The sequence below is a fragment of the Budorcas taxicolor genome, chromosome 6 (genome assembly GCF_023091745.1).
Source record: "Budorcas taxicolor isolate Tak-1 chromosome 6, Takin1.1, whole genome shotgun sequence".
Taxonomy (NCBI): Eukaryota; Metazoa; Chordata; class Mammalia; order Artiodactyla; family Bovidae; genus Budorcas; species Budorcas taxicolor.
Genome location: NC_068915.1, coordinates 33,949,826 through 33,973,547, shown reverse-complemented (window position 1 = coordinate 33,973,547; position 23,722 = coordinate 33,949,826). Strand labels below are relative to the sequence as shown.

The window sequence follows — 23,722 nt, the reverse complement described above, 5'->3', positions numbered from 1 at the left end:
GAACTATATTGCCTGTGTGAAAAAAGTCCAGGCATGAAGTATTTCTCTGCTAGATTTTCTAAGCTCCTACAATTAAACAAGCTCCCACCGGCTGGTTCTTTACTGAACCTTAGATGAATAAGGAGAAGGCAATGGCACCCCAGTCCAGTACTCTTGCCTGGAAAATCCCACGGACAGAGGAGCCTAGTAGGCTGCAGTCCATGGGGTTGCGACTTCACTTTCACTTTTCACTTTCATGCATTGGAGAAGGAAATGGCAACCCACTCCAGTGTCCTTGCCTGGAGAATCCCAGGGACAGGGGAGCCTGGTGGGCTGCCGTCTATGGGGTCGCACAGAGTCTGACACGACTGAAGAGACTTAGCAGCAGCAGCAGAGAAGCTTTAGGATAGGGAAACTTATCTGTGTGATACGAAAATGGTAGACATACATCCTAAATGTCCATCTATAAAATGGTAGATGCACAACACAAGAGTGGACCCTAAGGTATATTATGGACTCTGGGTAATAGTGATGTATCAGTGTAGGTTTATCAATTATAGCAAATGTACCCTTATGGTGGGGGATATTGATAGTGGAAGAGGGTATGCATGTCTAGGGGCAGGGCTTATAGGGGGAATCTGTAACTTCGATTCAGTTTTCCTGTGAGCTTAAAATTGCGCTCAAAACTAATCTTTTTTTGTATGATTCTATTGAGCATAAACATATAACTAAGTGACTCTGAAAAGTGTGATGAAAAATACAAATACAAAAGTCACCTGAGCAAAGTGCAATCAAAAGAAACTTAATTGATATAGAAATAGGCAAATTGAGGGGAGAATTGTGATCTGCAGAGACAGAGAATATATGTGTACCACATAACATTAAGTTTGTCACTGAAATTAAAGAAGTATCATACAATCAATTGCTTGAAGTCAGTCAGATAAAGCCAAGGAATTAGTCAGTCAGATAAAGCCAAGGAATTCTCCCTCGGAATTTTATTGAGTTACTCTGCATTTAACCTAACTGTGACCTTTATAGCAAGTTTCTGGAGTACTGTGGTTTCTTCGAAGTGTAGGTTGCAATTTTTTGATCAAATTTACTCAGAAATCTCCATCCAGGACAAAATTTATTTAAATATATCCTAGGCAAATCCTGGTAAAGCACAGGAAAAGGTCATGTGTCTTCCTCAGTAGATCCAGAGATACAAACATATTCATAGACAAAGAAAATTTAAGCAGCAGGTTTGCATGTCTTATTTATCATCCATCAATGCAAGCATGCAGACACTTTATAAGATAGTTTTCTCTTTGGTATACCTTTATACAAACCAAGGTCATAATATTCACATTTGCTATTTTTGTTAGAAGATAAGTTCATGAAATGCCAGCAGCAAGGATTATTTTGTAAATCCTCCATTTTAATTACTCAACTAGATTTTTTTTTTTTTTTTTGGAGCATAGTTGATTAACAATGTATTAGTTTCAGGTGTACAGCAAAGTGATTCAGTTATACATATACATGTATCTATTATTTTTCAAATTCTTTTCCCATTTAGGTAGTTATAGAATATTGAGCAGCATTCCCTGTGCTATATAACAGGTCCTTGTTTGTTAACTATTTTCAGTATAGCAGTGTGACCTTTAAAAACTATAGCTTCTTAACTGCTTCTAAATTAAGTCTAAAAGTAACTTGATTCTACAAAGAGTTTTCTCATCAGAAACAATGGAAATAATAATAAATAAAGGTAACATTTTTAACTGCTTCAAAGACTGTTGTGGAAACTGATATAATGCTTACCATATACTAAACATAAGAACTTCAGAATAAATATTCAATAAATATCAGTTAACCTTTTTCAGATATTCTCATCATCTGTTAATTATATTTATAATGAACTATTGATTTTCACAGAAATCTATTCTTACCTAATATTTTAAAACCTCTCTTTGAGTATATTATTATATCATTTTGTGATAGAGATCAGTGCCAGGAATAAAAATATACAACTTGAATTACAGTATGCGTTTGTACAGAGTTTAGTCAACTAAAGGGATATAGTAAGGTTGTTCTAACTTTGGTGTCTATCATATCCAATTACTATTTTTATTTAATAACTTCTCTCTGTTTGATTATGCTATTTTTCAGTGATTAACTTTTATTAATGCACAGATTAGAGCCATTTTATTTGAAGTCATTATTTTTCTATATAGTTTGAGGTAGAAAAATAGCAGAGGAAATACTAATACAATGGTTAGTTTAAGAATTTGAGAAAATGTTTTCATCAGCTAAGGAATTGGTACAAGGGAACCTACTTTTTAAGGAGGCCACTTCCTAAATATCATGTGTTCTAAATTTCACAAACCTCCCTTTCTGTCAAATTTAATTGTTCCTATCTTTTGCTGTAACATTCATTTTACTTTTTTTTTTAGTGTATTACATATCCTTTCTTAATTTCTTACAAATATTTGTTTTTATCTTTATGTTTACCAAATGGAATAACTCAAAAAACTTATTTGATAAAAGCATCTTAAACTGTCTTTATTTTGAATTTCTTTTCATTTTCTTTATTCATTTCTCCACCATATTCTACTGTTACTAACGATCAGTTGCTCCAAAAAAAAATGTGTTTTATTTACAGGGCACAGCTTATGGAAGTGCTCCTGTACCTTCTCGCAGGCAATTATGTGAGTCTCTTATATTCAGCTCTGTGTTGTACACCTGACAGTCTGTTTCTGTGCTGTAGCATGGCATGCTGATTGAGACCAAATGCCCCAAAGTCAATATGCAATCCCCACTGTTGTATATTACCTACAGTGTGTTTGTAGTAAATGGTTCTCTTTGCCTTTTCCTTACCTGTTTGTCATTATCCAGCCCATTTAAGAAAACTGCAGTGCAATGTGGCCAAGTGTGCTGAAGCTTCAAGAATGGCTCAAAGTCTGGGGCAAGACTAGAAGTGGCTCTTATTTAAGTTTATTTTCACTTAGCAACAATAATAGCACTTTGTTAACCAAATCAGTAAGCTTTCTTAAATCCTAACTTTCTTTACAGACTTGTTCAAAGGACCCTTATATCATACACAGCTGTGTTTTAGTCTTTCCTTGAAAAGGAAAAAAATCCATTAAAAAAATACTCTTTCTAGTGAATTTAAAGCAAGCTTGACTTTCCAGCCACTTTATTTCTTAAGTCATCATATTTAGAAAATTTAAAATGATCTGTAGATTTAGATAGAAAACTTGGATTTTACAAACTGGCTTACCTATATTATAAATATATGCACCTTGCAGAGAGTCAGATATTTGCTCTTCATCTCAGGAGATTTCTGTGACAACTTGTCTGCTTTAACATGAACATTTTGTCAATGAGAGATGTATATGTAAATTTAATATGTAGAATCTCCTGAGTGCCATCAGACTTTGAGAATGAGCTATTTTCATCGCCCATTTCCACCTATGTCTTTCCTCTTTTCCCATGCCAGCATCCATCAGAAAATCATGATTGTTTTACCTCCATTATAGAGTGCTATAGCAATACATCACATGATGCTAATTGTTGTGCCTAGCAATAAATGCCAAGTAGATTCATCTTAATATGGTGTTAAAGATGATTCAAAGGTACAGACCTGTTTATATAGTTTTTTCTTCACTATTTGCAAAAGAAATACATAATTTGGTGACATTCACTGAGAAGGATCTGTGAATCATTTACAAAAAAACACAAAAAAGGAAAAAAAAAAAAGAACTGTGGCACTTTATACCATTAAAGATGGTATAAATAAAAAGCAGAAATATGCACTTTACTATCTCCTTTTCCATGAAAGAATGCTGAAGGTTTAGATTCTTATGAATGAAGCTATAGTAGAAAGAGCTGCTAATGTGAATAAAAGATTGGATTTAGATATATTAAATATTCTTCTAAAATTATATAATCATTAGCTGGTATCCAATTATTCCTTGCTGTTATGTCTTTTTACCTATTTCCCTACCATATGACTTTCTAAAATATACTGAAATTATGGTTTATTTTAGGCTGATGCAGTATTGTTACTAAACCCAACTTGAATCCACTAGTCTCTAATGGTAAAACCAATCTAGTGACACCAGGTTGTGGTGAAGGAAAGTGCAGTGCTTATTGTAAGACACCATACAAGAAGTCCAGGGCAGCTAATGCTCAAAAGACTTGAAGTCCCAGAGAGTGAAATGGGAATCGGAGTTCTTATTCATGGAGCTGAAGAATGAACTTTACGAATGCGCAAACACTCACAGTAGCAAGAAAATAGGATTTATTTTACAGAAACGAAAAGTATAAACTCTCAGCATAGACACTGAGAGGGAGTAAAGAATCCCCCAAAAGGTGGGACTTACAGCAGTTTATATGCTTGCTAGTATTGATCTGTACATTTTTGATTGGCTCCTGTCCTTAAAATATTTCATTTCTAACCAGTCAGTTTACAGGTCGCTGTTTAACTTAATATCTTTATGGATTCTCTTGATCCTCTTGATTAAGTTGCCACCCTTTTTCATGCCCTCTGGCCATTTTACAAGAAATCAGATATATAGGCTAAAGATTAATGAGCACCAGTTGTCTTTCCCTAGGGAATATGGAACAGAAGTTAATTACTTCCCTTTCATGGATCTGAGTGTTGATACTTTATCAGACCAAGGACAAATTCCAGGAATTCTGGAAAGAGGATGTAGTTTTAGGTTAATGGAGTGAGATGTTTATTGAAAACAAGACCAAGGTCTCAGAGTCCTACACTGACCATTTGTTTGTGAGTCCTACACTCACAGTTTCTACCTCAGTAGGTTTCAGGGAAGCATTTTTAAAGCACAGTGAGGAAAGGTAGTCACAGGGTACGTGATCAGCTCTGCACAGTTCTCTGGTTGGTTGATGATGAGGTGACAGGGTGCTATCACTGAAGTTAGCATTATCATTCCTAAGGCTCCCAGACCTAAATGCTCATGGTCATCAGGTAGTTAATTTCTTCCACTTGGTGGGGGTTTTGGTAACTGTAAAACAACTCAGGAGTATGTATTAGACACTGTTCTCTGTGTCCTTCAGGGAGGAACTAAAGATTCTGTGACTGTCATATGACTGCTTTTCTTACTAATTCTCCTGCCTACCTCCATGTTCACAGTCTCACATGCTAATTCTTGAGCCAGACTTGTGTGACTCATGGGACTCCTAGAAAACTATAGCTTTTCTACAAATATGAGACATGGTCAGGATGTGCAGAGAGGGGTATGTTCTAGGAAGGCCTGATAGGGTCCTGCTCAGTTACAGTATTAACTGATAAAAATTGAAAACTATAGCCAGATCACAAACAAGATAAGAAATATGCTGATTTCCTTTAGCCTTTTTTAAAGTAAAAAGTCATTATTATGCATATAAGTTAGATTACCTTAAAGGTAGGAGTGTCTGTTGTGTTGGAGATAGAGAAGATATTCTTATTAGAGACTTCTGGGAATGTAAATTCATTGTATGTGCCCTGAACTCATGAGTAGAAATAGAAAGCTTATGAAAATTCAATGTTTAATTTGGACTAAGCTTATTCTTGCCTGGAAATTACATGGACAGAAGGAGGCTACAGTCCATAGGGTCAGAAAGAGTCAGACATGACTAAGTGACTAACACTTTCACAACAAGCTTATTTCTTGACTTTTACAAACTCAAAGTGTATAATATAAAAATAATACCATATATTTGAGGTTTCAAATAATTGATTCTAGTTAAATGAGAGTAAATCTTAAAGAAAATGAAGAGAAAAATAAAATGATGGGTGGTTTCTCTAAGCCTAGGGCATACATTTGAAATGTTTCCTGTACCTTGATGGATAAGACCATAAAATGGGTATTACTCTCCTAAACATATGGACATGGAAATAGTAAACTTACATGTCATGAATTTGTGATGCTAATTATCACATTTCCTTTTGGTCAAGTAAAAGTCTTCAGATCTCTGAATTACCTGTTAGTAAAGACTCCTGAAGTATTTGTAATGTTGGAGCCTATTAAAGATATGCCAAAAGAGTGAATGTTTATTCTACATAAGAACATCACAATATTCATATTAAATATCTTCAATCCTACCCTATTCCCTAAAATCAATGCCTATATTGATATCTTGCAGCTGATTCTTGATTCTAGTATTTTATACTTTTGACTATGTCAGAAGCAATAACTAATACTTTCTTGAGGTTACAATTAACCAAATTTTTATTCTTTTTTTTTTTAATTCAGTATTAAGAACTTCCTTGTTTTATGGTCATCACTTAATTTCAAAAATATACCAATTTCTAACAGTTCTCTTTGGTCATAACTTGGCACAGAACCAGCAACAAAAGATAAATTAATCAAATGATGAGGTATTGGGAAGGCTGTGATTCTACAATGAGAAGAGTCTTTATCATCCCTCACAATATCTTTGTATTATTTACCATCCTATTGTAGATGCCACTTCTGTTTTGTTTTCTTCTTTCCTTGCTGTGCTTGGAGCAATATAGAAAGAGGCTTCAGTAGTAGAGAGAACTTGAAGAATGTTTCTTATCACTGTCTTTGAAATATACTTTGGAAGACATGTCTGGTGGGGTACTACAAACCTTACATCAATAAAGCAGTGCTTATCTAGTTCTGCATTCTTAGGTAGCAAAGACAAGTATATTGTGTCTATAAATTCACAGTTACATCCACAAATGTACTGGGGATTGAGGAAGTTCTGTTTTTCAGAAAATAAGTTTCAGTCAGAAAGAAGATAACATTTAAATGGCATAATGAAATTATCGATATACCACAAAGAGAAGACAAGCTAATATAAAAGATTGGTAGAAAGTGGGAAAAGTACAAAAGAAAAATGTAATATATGCTATAATCCTATAATTTACGAGGAAAATGTTAAATATTCTCTTTTGAGACCAAAAAAATAATAGTTTTGCATTTAATTGAGCTTACAATTTTGAGCTGCTAAAAAGTAAAAAGCTTGCTCAGTTATGATTTAAAAAACCATTTTCTCTGATTTATAGATATTTATGACTATCATAATAGGCTATTAAATTTGTTTAGGTAATGACTATATATTAAAATTATAGGTAGATATTCTAGTTTCAGCTTGACATGTAGATAGCTGAAAAGAGCATTGTTCCTACCCTTACAATAACAACAAAAATCCTAGGGAAAATATAAATTCAGTATAAGTTCAAGGAAACTTTTCTTGAACCATCAGAGAGCTAAAGTCATAGTGCAAACAATTAACTGAAGATAGAAGTAAAGACAAGTACCTTGTAAGGGGAGACCATGTGTAGCAGACACAATTAGATAACAGTAAGAATTCTGTTCAATTTTGGTCAGCCAACAGGCAAACATAGCCTAAGAGTATAAATAGAATGAGAATTGGACTCACTGGTAGGATCTTCTTGTAGGCCTCGCTAGATTCACACATTAAAATATTGGCAAGATTCCTGTGAAAGTCTCTCTTTAGCTGAAGGTCTAAAGAAGGGCTCTGTAGCTACTATAGGAAAGGCACAAAATTTCACCCAGATGCTTCTTTCCTATTGTCCGTATAGAACAAAAGCCTGCAATATAGGGGGAAAGCAAAACCACACCAGTGAAAACCGATTGCAGCTGGGAGAAAAGGATCCTTTATTCCTGGGACAGGGACAAGAATACATGATGAACACAGAACTACAGCTGGAAGAGAAGACACACACTGAGAAGGCCACATCTGTGAGACTCTGGAACACACTGCCTTCTTAAAAGTTAGGCTCAATCAGAGGAGCAGAGAATGATTCACTTTCTGTTCCATAGACTAACAAGCAGCGAGTTATAAGTAATTAGAGATAATATGGCTGGGAATGTTACAAGAATGTGGAAGAAAACCCTCTCTAAGAGCATATGTGCAAGGGAGAGACTAAAGCTGAGGTGGACCGAAAGTTTAGAAAAGCCCCTGGCAAATCATTTTGTGCCCTAAATCCCAGATATCATTAGAGAAAATGGGCAGTTGTAGGTAACCATAGCATCACTGGGCACTTCCCTGGTGGCTCAGACGGTAAAGCGTCTGCCTACAATGCGGGAGACCCAGGTTCAATCCCTGGGTTGGGAAGATCTCCTGGAGAAGGCAATGGCAACCCACTCCAGTACTCTTGCCTGGAAAATCCCATGGACGGAGGAACCTGGTAGGTTACAGTAATGGGGTCGCAAAGAGTCGGACACGACTGAGCGACTTCACTATAGCATCACTAGAAAACTCAGTTCAGCTCTATGTTGACCCAAATGTCCATCCTAAAGTCTTAGCAGAGGAATAGCATTCCAATTTCCAGACATAAAATTTATTTACCTAAGTCTCTAGGGTCCTACACAACATGTCTGGCTTTCCACAAAAATTTGAAGGCATAAAGAAAAGCAGGAAGGAACAACACACTCCCTAGGGACAAACAGAATCAGATTCAGATATTATGCAGATGTTGGAAATATCAGAAATGGAATTAAAATAATAATATGTTAAATATGCCAATGGAAAAGTTTGACAACATGCAAGAATAGATGTGTGATTTCAGCAAAGAGAATTATAAGGGTGAGTCAAATAGAAATTGTATTTATTAAAAGATTGGCAACAGATGAAGAATGCCTGTGATGGTCCTATGTATAGACTCAACATAGCCAAGGAAAACATCAATGAACTTAAAGATAGGTTAATATAAATTATCCAAACTGAAACACAATAGGGGGGAAAAAAGTGACAGGAAGCCCAGAAAAGAACATTCAAGAGCTGTAGAACAATGTCAAGTGGTCTAACGTGTAATTGAAATCTCACTGGGGAAAAGAGAGAGAATACTGATGAAGAAAAATGGCCACACATTTTTCTAAAAATATCTGCATTTAGCAAATTACAGATCCAAGAAGCTTAAAGACCACCAAACAGGTAAAGAAAAATGAAAAACACACCCAGGCATATCATATTCAAACTGCTGAAAATCAAAGATAAAGTCTGAGGTAGCTAGCTATAGGAAGGAAAAAATACATTACATACAGAGAAACAAAGATGAAAATTATAATAGACTTCTCATCAAGAACTTCATCAGCTAGGAAGGGAGAAACAAACTGGAAATACAGAATTCTATAGTTCAGTGAATGTGTTCATTTACTCAGTAGTGTCCAACTCATTTGCAACTCAATGGCCTGTAGTCTGACAGGCTCCTCTGTCCATGGGATTTTTTTCAGACAAGAATTCTGGAGTGGGTTGCCATTTCCTACTCCAGGGGATATTCCCGACTCAGGTATCAAACCCAAGTCTCCTACATTGGCAGGTGATTCTTTATCAGTGCACCGCCAGGGAAGCCCAGTTCAGTGAATGTATCTTACAAAAATGAAAATAAAGAATTTTTAAGAAAAATACTGAGAAAATTCATTACCAGCATATATCAACTTTAAGAAATGTTAAAGGAAGAAAATAATAGCACTGAAAATGGAATAAATGGAACTGATAATAGACTTATTTGATCTATACTCCTATATGATGTATGACATGTTGTGACTTAATTTGTTAACCTTTAATTAGATTAAGTAGATTTAATTATACTTACTGCTGATGCTGGTTACCAGGTGGCAAAGTGATAGAGAATTCATGTGTTAGTGCAGTAGCCACAGGAAACACAGGTTTGATCCCTGGGTCAGGAAGATCCCCTAGGGTAGGAAATGGCAACCCACTCCAGTATTCTTGCCTGAAAAAATCCCATGGACAGAGGAGCATGACAGGTTACAGTCCATAGGGTCATGGGTCACAAGAGTCAGACACAACTGAGTACACACACATACGTACTTACTGCTAAGGTATTATCAAAAATAATTATCACCCCTTAATCTTTTCCACCTGCTATAACAGAAATGCCATAGATCGGATGGCTTAACCAAACATTTATTTCTCATAGTTCTGAAGGCTGGCTAGTCCAAGATTAAGGAGCTGGAAAATTTGATGTCTTATGAGATCTCAGTTCCTGGTTCATGCTGGCTTTTAACTTCTCACATGGCAGACGGGGTGAGGGAACTTTCTGATGTTTGTTTTATGAGGGCACTAATCCTATTCATGAGGGTGCTGCCTCTCTTAAGACCTCACTTCACAGTATCATCTCCTTTAAGAAGAGATTCAATTTATGAGTTTTGAGGGGATACAAATATTCAGTCTACAGTAATCATAATTTCAGTATTTTTGTAGGTTATCTTAATCTCTCTAATAGTTAATTTATATGTCTTTATTCTCGTGTATATATGTATACATTTATATGTCAATACAGTTTTATAATGGATATTTAAAGTTAATGATGAAGCAGAAAGTGGGCATGCAATAAGATACAAAGTAGAGGCAGGAACAATACTATTAAAATCTGAATGACCCAGTAATTCATTTGTTATTTCATAATTCTAAACCTCAATGACTGTAATATGTATTGTCATGTTGTCACAGTCTACTTTGACCAAAATCAGCATATTTTTATTGTAGTTAAAACACTAGAAATTATTCTAAAACATAATGACAACACTGAAGGATTAGAAATGGAAATTCTAAATTTAATTGGCAAGGAATATTGTAGGCTAGTACAGTAATAAGAATAAAACAAGTATAATCCTGCTTTCACATTTTTCTTTTAAATAAATAATGAGGTAGGTAAATGAATTGTTACTATCTTTAAGAATTAGGGGGCTTCCCTGGTGGCTCAGAGGTTAAAGCGTCTGCCTCCAATGCAGGAGACCCGGGTTCGATCCCTGGGTTGGGAAGATCCCCTGGAGAAGGAAATGGCAATCCACTCCAGTATTCTTGCCTGGAGAATCCCATGGACGGAGAAGCCTAGTAGGTTACAGTCCACGGGGTCACAAAGAGTCGGACATGACTGAGCAACTTCACCTCACCTCTTAAGAATTAGGACTAATCAGAATAGTCTCTTAGAACTTTGAAAGTTTTTGAGCAGTAACCAACATCTAATTATTAAAGTAAATTTTTCCTTGCACATTGTCTTATGTTATTTTATAATTCCTTACCTTCTACATATTCAAAATATGTCAGCACTCACAAGGTGCCACATCCTACTAAAGTTTACAGAAAATGATTATATCACTAATGACATAGAAATGAAAGTCTAGATTAAGGCAACGCATTAAACAAATATGTTAGTACCAATAATTTAGTAGTTGTAGCCAGTTGATAAATAGTTTGAGGGTATATTTAACTTAAGCCATTATGACTTTTCTTGGAGATGCAGATAGGTTAAAAGTTTCCAAGTAGGGGTAAAATATAAGAAATTATCATAGACTAATAATATGTAATTATAAATGATCCTAGAGATTATTCCAACCCATCCATATCACAAATAAATCCTTGAAAGATTAAATGATTTACCAAAATCCAAGTCTTATTGACAAAGTTGGGCTTCTAACCCACTTTTCCTGTATCTTTTTTTAAGATTCTTCTTCTTAAAATTTCTATCAGGTTATCATCGTTTTTCTGCTAAATTTTATGGACTGTTTTCCTCTTTCTATAAAACTAAGAGATGATACCAATTAACTCAAGGAGGATGAACAGAATTTATCAGGTACAGTAAAGATGTGAGCAATAACAAGTCCAAGGAGATGGAGCAGCATGTGGAGAGGATGGCAGGAGCCAGGCTACAGCTTCTTTGAGCCTCTGTGCATGGCTCAAAAGGCTGAAGGGTTGAGTCCTTGAAGTATTTCTTTGCAGTGTTGGAAAGGGCCAGTTTCTCTGCTAGAGGTCAAACTGAACTCATAGAAGCAAGTATTGCTATTTTTTATTGAAATGTATTTAATTTACAGTATTGCATCAGTTTTAGATTTACAGCAAAATGATTCAGATTATTTATTTTTCAGATTATTTTCCATTATAAGGATATTAAAATATATTGAATATTGTTACCAGTGCTACACAGTAAATCATTGTCACTTATCGACCTTATATATAGAAATGTGTATCTGTTAATCCTGCACTGCTTATTTATCCTTCTCTCTGCTCTCTTTGGTAACTATCTATAAGTTTGTTTTCTAAGTCTGTAGTCTGCTTCTGTTTTGTAAATAGATTCATTTGTATTATATTTTAAGATTCCACGTGTAAGTGATATCATATAACATGTCTTTCTCATCTGACTTACTTCACTTAATATGATATTAAGTATGATATTCTGTAAGGCCAGCCATGTTGCTGCAAATGGCAATAATTCATTTTTTTGATGGCTGAGTACTATTCCATTGTATAAATACAACACAACTTCTATTGATGGACGCTTTGGTTGTTTCTATGTTTTGGCTATTGTATATTGTGCTGCTATGAACATGGGGGTGCATATATCTTTTCAATTTAGTGTTTTTGTTTTTCCTTCATATATATATAACCAGGATTGAAATTGCTAGATTATATGTTCTATTTTTAGTTTTTTGAGGAACCTCCATACTGTTTTCCATAGTGGCTGCATCAATTTACATTCCTTACCAACAGTGTAGAAGGGTTCCTTTTTCTCCACAACCTCTCCGCCACTTATTGTTTGTAGATAGTTTGATTATAGCCTTTCTGACTGATGTGAGGTGATACTTCATTGCAGTTTTGATTTGTATTTCTCTAATAATTAGAAAAGTTGAACTTTTCATGTGTCTGTTGACCACCTGTATGTCTTCATTGGAGAAATGTATATTTAGGTCTTCTGCTCAATGTTGATTGGTGTTCGTTTGTTTTTTGTTTGTTTTAAGGATAATTGCTTTACAATATTATGTTAGTTTCTGCTGTACAACATGAATCAGCTATAAGTATGCTCATATCCTCTCCCTCTTGAGTCTCCCTCCCACCGCCCATCCCATTATTAATGCATATATATGAAATCTAGAAAAATGGACTGATAAACCTATTTGCAGGGCAAAATAGAGATACAAATATGGATAATGGACTTGTGGACACAGTGGGGCAAGGAGAAAGTGGGACAAATTGAGAGAGTAGCATTGACATATATACAGTCCCATGTACAAAATAAATAGCTAATGGGAAGCTGCTGTATAACACAGAAAGCTCAGTTTGGTGCTGTTTTTGTTTTGATATTGAGTTGTGTGAGTTGTTTGCACGTTTTGGAAATTAATCCCTTGTTGGGTACATCATTAGCAAATATTTTCTCCTGTTTCATAGATTGTCTTCATTTTGTTGGTGGTCTTTGCTAAGTAAAAGCTTATGAGTTTGATTAGGTCATATTTGTACATTTTTGTTTCTACACGTTTTGGCTTGGAGGACTTATCTAAGAAAATATTGCTGTGATTTATGTCAGAGAATGTTTTACCTATGTTCTCTTCTAGAAGTTTTATAGCGTCCTATTTTATTTTTATGTCTTTAATTTTGAATTTTTTTATATGTGATGTGAGGGAGTGTTCTAATTTCATTGATTTCTTTGAGGCTGTTCAACTATGTTTTTTTTAAATTAAGTTTTATGTTACTGACAAAAGGCACTGATTTTTTGTTAAAATTTAGGATTTTTTTTGTATTTGTACAAGGTTATGTTCAAATAAGCACTGTTAGATTACTCACATAATCTTTAAGATATTTTAAGTCTGTTTTTCAGTTTGTTGTGAAATGAGAGTACTAATAATCTAATATTCATGTCAAAAATTGGGTATTATTGGACATGAGTATAGATACAAAAATGTTTCTTTTTCTTCTTAAAAATTAGGCCAGGATATTCACCTCCTTTACCACAGGTCAAGAAATATAAATATTAAGTCTTCCTTTGACTGCTAAATGTGCTACGTAGACCCTTAGGGAGAAGAAAACGTCTCATTGTCACTAATCACAATATTACATGAAAATATTAGTAAGTATGACAAGTTTTGATAATTTGAAGTATTAGTTAAATAAAATGAGTTCATTTTGTTGTCAAACAAATCTCACTATTTGGTATTTTTAGTCCACTAAGAATCTTAATGTACAAACACTATATTTGTACACAAATGGCTCCATGTTGGCCTAAAACAATGTGTCAAGTGTATTCTTTAACGTGTTCACTTGGAAACATGTGATTGATACCATGTTGACTTGGCATATTGCCTAGCCTTTAAAAATAAAAATATACAGCCTATATAATAATGCATTCTCTAAGACACATAAAAATTTGCAATTATGATTGGCCTCAGAACTAAAATCAATATGTAATATATTCAAGTCTTCACAAGCAAATTCCCCTAAACTGGAAAAATCTGACATGACTCTTCAAATGTGGCTATATTAGACCTCAATATATTATGATATCTAAGGAATATGTACATCATCAATTGAAGTAGTCATTGAATCAACCAAAGGGGAAAAATAAAGTGAGAAATAATCAAAAACTCAACCATTCAAGTACTCCTTCGTGTACAATCTGGGAAACACTTGACTTGTTGATCCCTATGGTAGATATAGTTTATTGTGGAAATGGGCATAGTTATGAACTTAGCTCAGTGTTCAAGCATTTTCTTGTCTGCTCCATAGACACCCTTCTCCTTACGATTTGTGATCTGCTTTCCAGTGTGATTTCTGTTAAGAGAATATGAAGCTGGAGCCTGGGGGCCCTAAGTATCTGGTTTTCTTAACAGTGCCAATTCAAATTGGAAATCAATAAATTCACAGTGAATTCTATACAACTTTCACATAAACCTTGTTCAGTTGAGTCTTTCCCTGGGAAAAAATAAACTCATTCTCAGGCTGTTATGAAAGGTACAGTTTGGAAGAGGTACATTTGTAAGGTACATTTGTAAATGGGAAGAGAAAAGGCTTCCTGGGAGGTGCCCACAGAACATTCCCTAAGTAGCCCTTCTTACTAGCACCCACCTCCTCACATCCCTGGCTGTACTACTGTTTCATTGAGAACAATGTTGTGAACTTCTATAAATTGAACCTTTATTTTCTTAGCATCCACTTTTGTGGGATATATTGAATTTGGAAAATTGGTAGCCATAATAAACATATGGAACTCACCTGAATGAAAAATCTTTATTATTACTCTCTAGAACAGATTGAAGTACACCCTTGTATTGTCAAGAGTCTTTCCCTAAAGTATCATTTTTATGTATAAAATGTCAATTAGTATTTAAAATTAATGATGTAATTTTAATTGATTTGGGGGTGTTGCTTTTTTTTCAATTTACATGAGGAGGACAAAAATCATTGCTTATAAATAAATGTGCATTGAACATTGAGATTCTTTTATAAAAACTTACTGATCAGAATCCATTCAAAATATGGTTATAGCCTCTGCATTTTTAAAAGTTTGGTTGCTGCAAGATGCTATTTAAATTAGAGAAGATGATATATAGTCAGCCTTTATTTTTTTCTGGTCAAAATTTTATTTACAATTAATGAGTATTGAAGGAGAGCCAAAAGTGACAAAACATTAGCAATAATAAAAAAGATAAGGTGGGATCAGGCTGTTAAGATTAAAAGCTTTTAAAATTTACATGATTTTTTTTTCACTCTCTAAATATGTAAGAGTACAATTATTATTCAAGTTCTGAGCTACAAAAGATCTTCTGTGACCCTTTGGGATTTAAGAGTTTAGAATCCTTTCTCTTATATTTTCATTTATTCATTTCAATGATAAAAGAATCAAGAGGGCAGATGTTCAGGGAATTAGATGAAAATTGTCTGACTTTCTGATATTATAGAAGATTCGAAAGTGCTGTGTAATTCTTTAATAACTAATATTCACTGCACTTAGTTAAATGCTGTCATCATGGTGGTTTCCAAATCATCACTAATACAGAAAATATACATGAAAACTGCCTTTTAATGGATTGCAGTTTATGTAAATATATACAAATTATGCTCTTTGCTAAGACAAACATGTTTTAGATATGTTCCTTTGGGAAATCCTATTACTGAGGGCTCCTAAATCATTGTCAAGAAGGGAACCAATGTGTTTGAGCACTGCTGGATATCAGATAGCATGTTAAATGGTTTAAATTACCTTGTTTAATTTTCTGAACAGATCTGAAAGTGGGCCTTAGCCCCATTTTGAAATGAGAACTCTCTCTTAGAGGCTATAGTCCCATATTAGTTTCCTAGGATTGCCCTAAACAGAATTATCACAAACTTGGTGTCTTAAAACAACAGGAATATATTCTCTTTCAGTTCTGGAGGTCAGAAGTCTGAAATCAAGATGTCAGTAGGATTCCTTCTTGAGGCTCAGTGAAGAATCCATTACAAGCCCACTACATCACTGCTTGTGGCCACAGAAAATTCTTGGTATTTCGTGGCTTAGGCTTCTTTATTCCAGTCTCTGCTTCCACTTTCTTATAGCCTTCCCACTGTGTGCCCCTCGGTTTTCTCCTTTTCTACCTCTTATAAAGACCTTGGATTTAGGACCACTCTAAATCCAAGATGATGTCATCCCATCTCAAGCTGCTTCTGCTGCTAAGTAGCTTCAGTCTTGTCTGACTCTGTGCAACCATTAGCTTAATTAAATCTGTAAATCCCTATTTTCAAATCAGGTTGCATAATGAACTGTGGGTTATGACTTGGAAATATATTTTTGGGGTGACTGTTCAGCATACTACAGTGTGCAATGGCAGAGTCGGGTTTTAAATTCTGTTTTGTGTCTTTGGAGTACAAATACATCTCACTGTTCTACACCAACTCAATATCTGTGGCTCAACTTCCATATTAGGCACAAGATGACTCTCTCAAAAGATGACAAATATACAGTCCCTGCCTTTGAGATTTTTACACACTAATTTCAAAAAAGAAAAAAACTTACATTGTCATTTCAGTATAATTACAGAGACAAAATACATTTCTAATGAAATGTATTATCATACACTACTCCTTTGGTTAACTATATTTTCTGTATTGCTTATCACTTAGAAATCAGCAAAATGACAAAATTCAATTGGTACAGTCGAAGTTAAATGTTACAAGAACATATAAATAAGTTTTAAATTTCTAATATCAGAAAGCTGCACAAAATTTAGAGAAAATTAACTTTTAAAGAAAATTAAGGTTTTAAAAGGAAAAATACAATATTAGCTATTAGTAAACTCCGAAATACTTTGGCCACCTTATACAAAGAGCTGACTCATTTGAAACGACCCTGATGCTGGGAAAGAGGCAGGAGAAGGGGACAGCAGAGGATGAAATGGTTGGATGGCATCACCGACTCAGGGACATGAGTTTGGGTAAACTCCAGGAGTGGTGATGGACAGGGAGGCCTGGTGTGCTATAGTCCATGGGGTCGCAAAGAGTCGGACATGACTAAGCGACTGAACTGAACTGAAACTCTAAAAATACTATAAAGATTTTGAGTACAAAATCTTATTAGAGGGAAAGATATTCTATGATCTAAAAGGTTATATGGTGTTTTGTTTCTGAAGGACAAATTTCATATTTAATTATTGAAATCTGAAAAATTAAATATTTTATAATATTAGAATACCATTTATTTTATGAAGATCACTAACAGTTATAAAAAGTTTTCCCATAGTTAATGAAAATATATTTATATTCATAAATATTATATACAATGAGAAATCTCTAGGTTTCTGTTGTTTTTGCTTACAGTGATGAAGTTTTTTCATTATTTAGGGATGAGTAGCTTTTAAGTGTTAGAGCATCACAGTTATCCTTTTCTTTTTTATTAAATTTCATAGTATGAATCGACCAGCATGTGTTTTTACATAATGTCACAGTAATTGGATAAAATAGCCATTGAGTTTCATATTAATATATTTGAAACCATGTTTCATATTAAGATATTCTACAAGAAAAAAAACTAAATTAAAAAACTTCAACCTAGTGCGTTTATAGTAACTAAATGAAGATTTATGTCTGTAAGTACAACACACTCTCAAAGTATTTGCAAGACAATGTGGCTTTTAAAAACGAAATACTTAAGTACTAAAGTAGCTCCTCAAAACTTTCATTTGAAAGCAGGTTTGCTTTCCTGGTGGCTCAGATGGTAAAAAATCTGCCTGCAATGCGGGAGACCCAGGCTCTATCCCTGGGTGGAGAAGATCTGCTGAAGAAGAGAATCACTACCCACTCCAGTATTCTTGCCTGAAGAATTCCATGGACAGAGGAGACTGGCAGGTTACCATCCATGGGGTTGTAGTCACAAGGAATCAGACAAGACTGAGTGACTAATACTTTTACTTTCACTTGAAGTTACTGAAATTCCCACAAACTTCAGAGTTGGGAGAGTGACTAATTCTGAAAATAGCTTGCTTATAGATTTTGAAGAAGAGGAATGGGGGTAGCAGTGGAGAATGAGGTTTACAGAATAAGGAAGAAAGCAGGTAGAGAAAAGTGGGAGTCAAAATCTGTAACTTTTTCCTTATATTTTACTCCAAAGATAAAATGATCCCACTTTTCATTTTCTTTCCACATTTCTGTTAATCTCCCTTCCTTTATATTCCCGCCCTTTCACAGCCTCTACACCCTTTCTCCACATGGCATTATGATTCTATGTTTAGATTTGGAAAGCAATATGCATTAAATCACAGGCTTTTCTAGAATTAATTCTTAGGATTTTTCAATGGTTTCTTTTTATAAATTTAAAGCAAATCTATCTAGCCAAGCGGCTAATAGATAATATAGAGAATGAACAGATACAAGAATGAAAAATAAAGGATAACTGAATTTTTGAAAATCATTATCTGATGGGGATACAGAAATAGCTATTTTCTTCCTATTTTCTTCCTATTTTTCTTCAGCAAGTAGAATCTGTGTTGATCAAATTTACTGTCATTATCTCATTTGTTTGGTTATGAGTCATTTGTCACTGCACCTGCGAAATCACCTGGCCCAGTGAGGCTGTGAGATAAGTAAATTAGAATTACTGTCCTGCATATTCAAGCTACAAAATAAACTGAAATGCATAAATGGATGGAGATCACATAAGTGGACTGAGATCGCAGTCAAATGGAGGGTCAGCTCACATGTCTTGGACATTTGAGTACCCTTTAAAAGGGAGTGGTACTTGAGGTGCTTGAAAAATGATAAAAATGACTCTTTTATCATTCACAAGTTGTGTTATTTCCACACAATACATTTATAAAAGAGAATGCAATTCTCTTTGTTTATAATTCTACCTTTGATTCATTTATTCAGCATTTAAAAATTTATAACTCAGAATATAATTAGCACTTTAAGATAAGCCACTAAGATTTGATTTTTTAATTTGATACATTGAAGAATTAACAGGGAAATTTTGAATAGAATATATTAAGGGAATATAGAAATAGTAAATAAGGGATCTATGTATTGATTTCTGCTTTCACAGTTCTTACACAGTAAATCTTTAATATATTCTGTCACTGAAATATAAATTTACTCTGCGACTAAAATGCCTGGACTTTAACATAAGATTTAAAACTATTACTGAATTATATATACTTTATTTTAATTTTGTCATTATTGGCTACCTGGTTGTGTTAAGTTGCTTCAATTGTGTTGACTCTTTGTGACCCTAAGGACCACAGCCTGCCACACTCCTCTGTCCATGGGATTCTCCAGGCAAGAATACTGGAGTAGGTTGCCATGCCCTCCTCCAGGGGATCTTCCCAACCTAAGGATTGAACCTGCATTTCTTAAGTCTGCTGCATTAGCAGGCATGTTCTTTACCACTAATGACATCTGTAACTCAATCAATTTATTGTAATTATCTGTAGACTTAATTTCTAAATAAGGAACCACACTAAAGAAATCACATTCCAAAACTGGAATTGAGGCATGTTATTTTGACCACTAAGCTATCCCTAGATAGTCCAAATTAAAATTGAGTTCTGTTAGATATCACTATAGGTGATAAACTTGAATAAGTTTTGCTTCTGATTCTCCATGTTTGGTTGATCTGATTCAGTTCAATTCTATTTTTTACTTTGATGTAGCAAAAAATAAGTTATAGAATATGCAGAAAGTAATTCAGTTCTACCAAATTATATATTTGAAAATAATTTTATACTAAAATATATATTATTACATTTATTTATATAGTATATAATTATATTTTAGTAAGTTATAGGTGTAATTAATGTTGTATTAATTATAAATTATATATAATATATTAAAGTATATAATAATATATAATTACTAAAATATATAGACCGCCAGATAGTTCTTCAACAGCATTGGGTTTTTTGGGGATCAACAGAAAATTGCATTTTGAGGTCCAAACTCCTAGCAAGCTGCATGCAAATCCCCACAGAACAAGGAAAGGGGCACACATTTTTAGAGAAGAAAAGGAGGTTGGAAGAGCTGTGGAAAACAAGATTGGCTGTCTTTTCCAGGAAAGAAGAGGAGTCTGTCTTCTTCCTATGGAGTTCTGTGTTTGGTATATGGCATGAATAGTCTCTACCTGGTCTCCGAACAATATTTAGTTGAAGTATCTTTATATAAATTTTTATATTAAATAAATACACACAATTATATTTATAAGGATAGATAGGAATTTCTACTTCTGAAAAGGATAAGACTAGGTTTGTATAATTCCCAGTAAAATCCCCATATTTACATATGAGGAAATTGAACTACAGAGAGGTTAAGTAACTTACCTAAGGTCATGTAGTCAATTATTCATTGAGCTAATATTTGATCCCATTCTGTGTGTCTCAAAGCAAGTATATAATACCCCTCTAAAATGATACACTATGCAGGTCAGGAAGCAACAGTTAGAACTGGACATGGAACAACAGACTGGTTCCAGAGAGGAAAAGGAGTGTGTCAAGGCTATATATTGTCACCCTACTTATTTAACTTACATGCAGAGTACATCATGAGAAACACTGGGCTGGATGAATCACAAGCTGGAATCAAGATTGCCAGGAGCAATATCAAGAACCTCAGATATGCAGATGACACCACCGTTATGGCAGAAAGTGAAGAGGAACTAAATAGCCTCTTGATGAAAGTGAAAGAGGAGAGTGAAAAAGTTGGCTTGAAGCTCAACATTCAGAAAATGAAGATCATGGCATCTGGTCCCATCACTTCATGGGAAATAGATGGGGAAACAGTGGAAACAGTGTCAGACTTTATTTTGGGGGGCTCCAAAATCACTGCAGATGGTGACTGCAGCCATGAAATTAAAAGACGCTTACTCCTTGGAAGGAAAGTTATGACCAACCTAGACAGCATATTAAAAAGCAGAGACATTACTTTGCCAACAAAGGTCCATCTAGTCAAGGCTCTGGTTTTTCCAGTAGTCATGTATGGATGTAAGAGTTGGACTATAAAGAAGGCTGAGCACTGAAGAATGGATGCTTTGGAACTGTTGTGTTGGAGAAGACTCTTTTTTTAATTTTTTTTTTTTAACTTTACAATACTGTATTGGTTTTGCCATACATTGACATGAATCTTGAGAGTTCCTTGGACTGCAAGGAGATCCAACCAGTCCATCCTAAAGGAGATCAGTCCTGGGTGTTCATTGGAAGGACTGATGTTGAAGCTGAAACTCCAATACTTTGGCCACCTGATGCGAAGAGCTGACTCATTTGAAAAGACCCTGATGCTGGGAAAGATTGAGGGCAGGAGGAGAAGAGGGATGACAGAGGATGAGATGGTTAGATGGCATCACTGACTCAATAGAGATAAGTCTGAGTAAACTCCAGGAGTTGGTGATGGACAGGGAGGCATGGTGTTCTGTGGTCCATGGGGTTGCGAAGAGTTGGACACTACTGAGTAACTGAACTGAACTGAATAAGTCAAAAGTATGGAAAGTTTAGGTATAGGTTTTTGTATAAATTATATTTGTTTCGGGTGTGCAAAATAATGATTCAATATCTGTATACAAACATTGCAAAATGATTGCCCCAATAAGTCAACATCCATCACCACATATAGTTACACAATTTTTTTTTCTTGTGATGAGACTTTTAATATGCAAGCCAGTGTTATTAACCATAGTCACCATGCTATACATCTTTATGATTTATTTATTTTATAACTGGAGTTTGTCTCTTGCTGTTGAGTTATGTGAGTTCATTATATATTTTGGATATCAATCATTTATCAGATATAAAATTTGCAAATATTTTCTGCCACTACATATATTGCTTTTTCATTTTGTTAATGGTTCCATTTTCTGTGCAAAAACTTTTAAATTTGAGGTAATTTCATGCAGTTTTTTAAAAATTTATCTATTTTTCCTTTGTGCAGTTTGTAATGGGAGATTTTTATCTTGTTTCTTATTCTAGTGATAGTGAATATTGTGTCTGTATTTTTACATTATAAATCAAAATATTGTTAAGATTCAGGGTCAGAAAAGGCCACAAGACAGGTTATTTTCTGTGGGCCTTAAAGAGGACAGAGGTTTTCTCTCAAGGTGAGGATACCCAGACAGAAGGTGAAATTAAGGATGGAAATGGAGTGTTCAGTGAAGATGAGGCTTGGAGGATAAGTCTGATTTACACTGTTAAAAGTCCTGGCTCTTGAGTGTGTGTTTATCCTCTGAGAAATTTCCTGAGGTTTATTTTACGTTTTTCTTCTCATCTCTTTCAAAGAGCATGTGTTATATTTAGGATAAAGACAAGTACATTTTAAAACTGGGCCTGTGGAGAAAGCAGGAGCAGAACAGCAGGAATTGAAGTTGTATTTTTCTTCCTCAAAAACAAAAGTAAAAAGGTCAAAAGTGTTCAGACGACTTTGGAAGAATGGGGGGTAGTATGCTTGTATTCTGTGTGTTATGTGTGTGTACCTGTTGTGTGTGTGTATATGAGAGAGATCAGTGTACATGGTGTTTGGGGAGTGAGTTTTCAGGTGTGGGTGACGAGAAAGAGAAAATCTTTTAGTGTGTTTCTTTGGGTTGAGATAATTGGATATGAAATAAGAGATTTGAGATTTGGATTTCTGAGTTTAACATTTTGGAGAAAAAGCAATTCCAGAAAATGGCAAGAGAAGAAGGGGGTGACAGAGGATGAGATGGTTGAATGATATCACTGACTCAGTGGACAGGAATTTGAGCAAACTCTGGGAGATAGTGAAGGACAGGGAAGCCCAGTGTGCTGTGGTTCATGGGGTTGCAAAGAGTTGGATATGACTTAGCGACTGAACAACAACAAGGCAATGGTAGGATCTAGGTTGCACACATACGCTTGGAAAACTGAAGGAAGATCAAAAGACTTTGAAAGGAGGAGACTAAGGTTAGAATGAAGGATAGGATGATGAAGGCAAAATCATCTGGGGTGAGAACAGTAGTTGCCAAGGATCTGAAAACTTTTGATCACATGATAAATTTCTCAGTAGAAGTAAGTGTGTCAGCAGAGAGCAGACTGATCAACATATGTAAATACAGGGGAAAAAAATACTTGTATAGTAGACTTTCAAGGAGACTGGGGTGTTTGAGAGATGGTGATAAAAATGTTTTAGAATAAGTTTGTAAGACCAAGGATGTTTAATCTGGAACCTAACTCTTGAGAAATCTGCATGTGAGTTGCAGATGAGAAAAAAAGTGAATCAAAATTCTGTGGACATATTTAGGAAATTAAAAAATTACAGAAGGCCTCATGGATGTTGTTAAGGGAGAAATCCAACATAGAAAAGCATAATTAGGGAATCAAATTTGAATGAAAATGGCACAGATGACAGCTCATAAGGAGTTACACCATTACCCGTGAGTATGAGATACAGGGAAGACGGGTAGGAAGTAGAAAGAAGTGTTAGAAGAATGTTATCAATCAGATCTCAATACAGACACCAAAGACTATTTAAAATAGGGAATTACAGATAGTTGGATGGTGACTGAATCAGAAATCAG

At 34.7% G+C, this 23,722-nt stretch overlaps 1 protein-coding gene and 2 non-coding genes across 3 annotated transcripts in view; all 3 read left to right on the top strand.

Annotated features, from left to right (window-relative positions):
* The window catches only part of CCSER1 (coiled-coil serine rich protein 1), a 1,275,856-nt gene that overhangs the window by 971,336 nt on the left and 280,798 nt on the right, over positions 1 to 23,722 (top strand). The gene's annotated exons all lie outside the window — the stretch shown is intronic.
* TRNAC-ACA (transfer RNA cysteine (anticodon ACA)) lies at positions 7,999 to 8,070 on the top strand. Its single transcript has one exon. It is a non-coding gene; the product is annotated as a tRNA-Cys (tRNA).
* On the top strand, positions 10,668 to 10,739 carry TRNAW-CCA (transfer RNA tryptophan (anticodon CCA)). Its single transcript has one exon. It is a non-coding gene; the product is annotated as a tRNA-Trp (tRNA).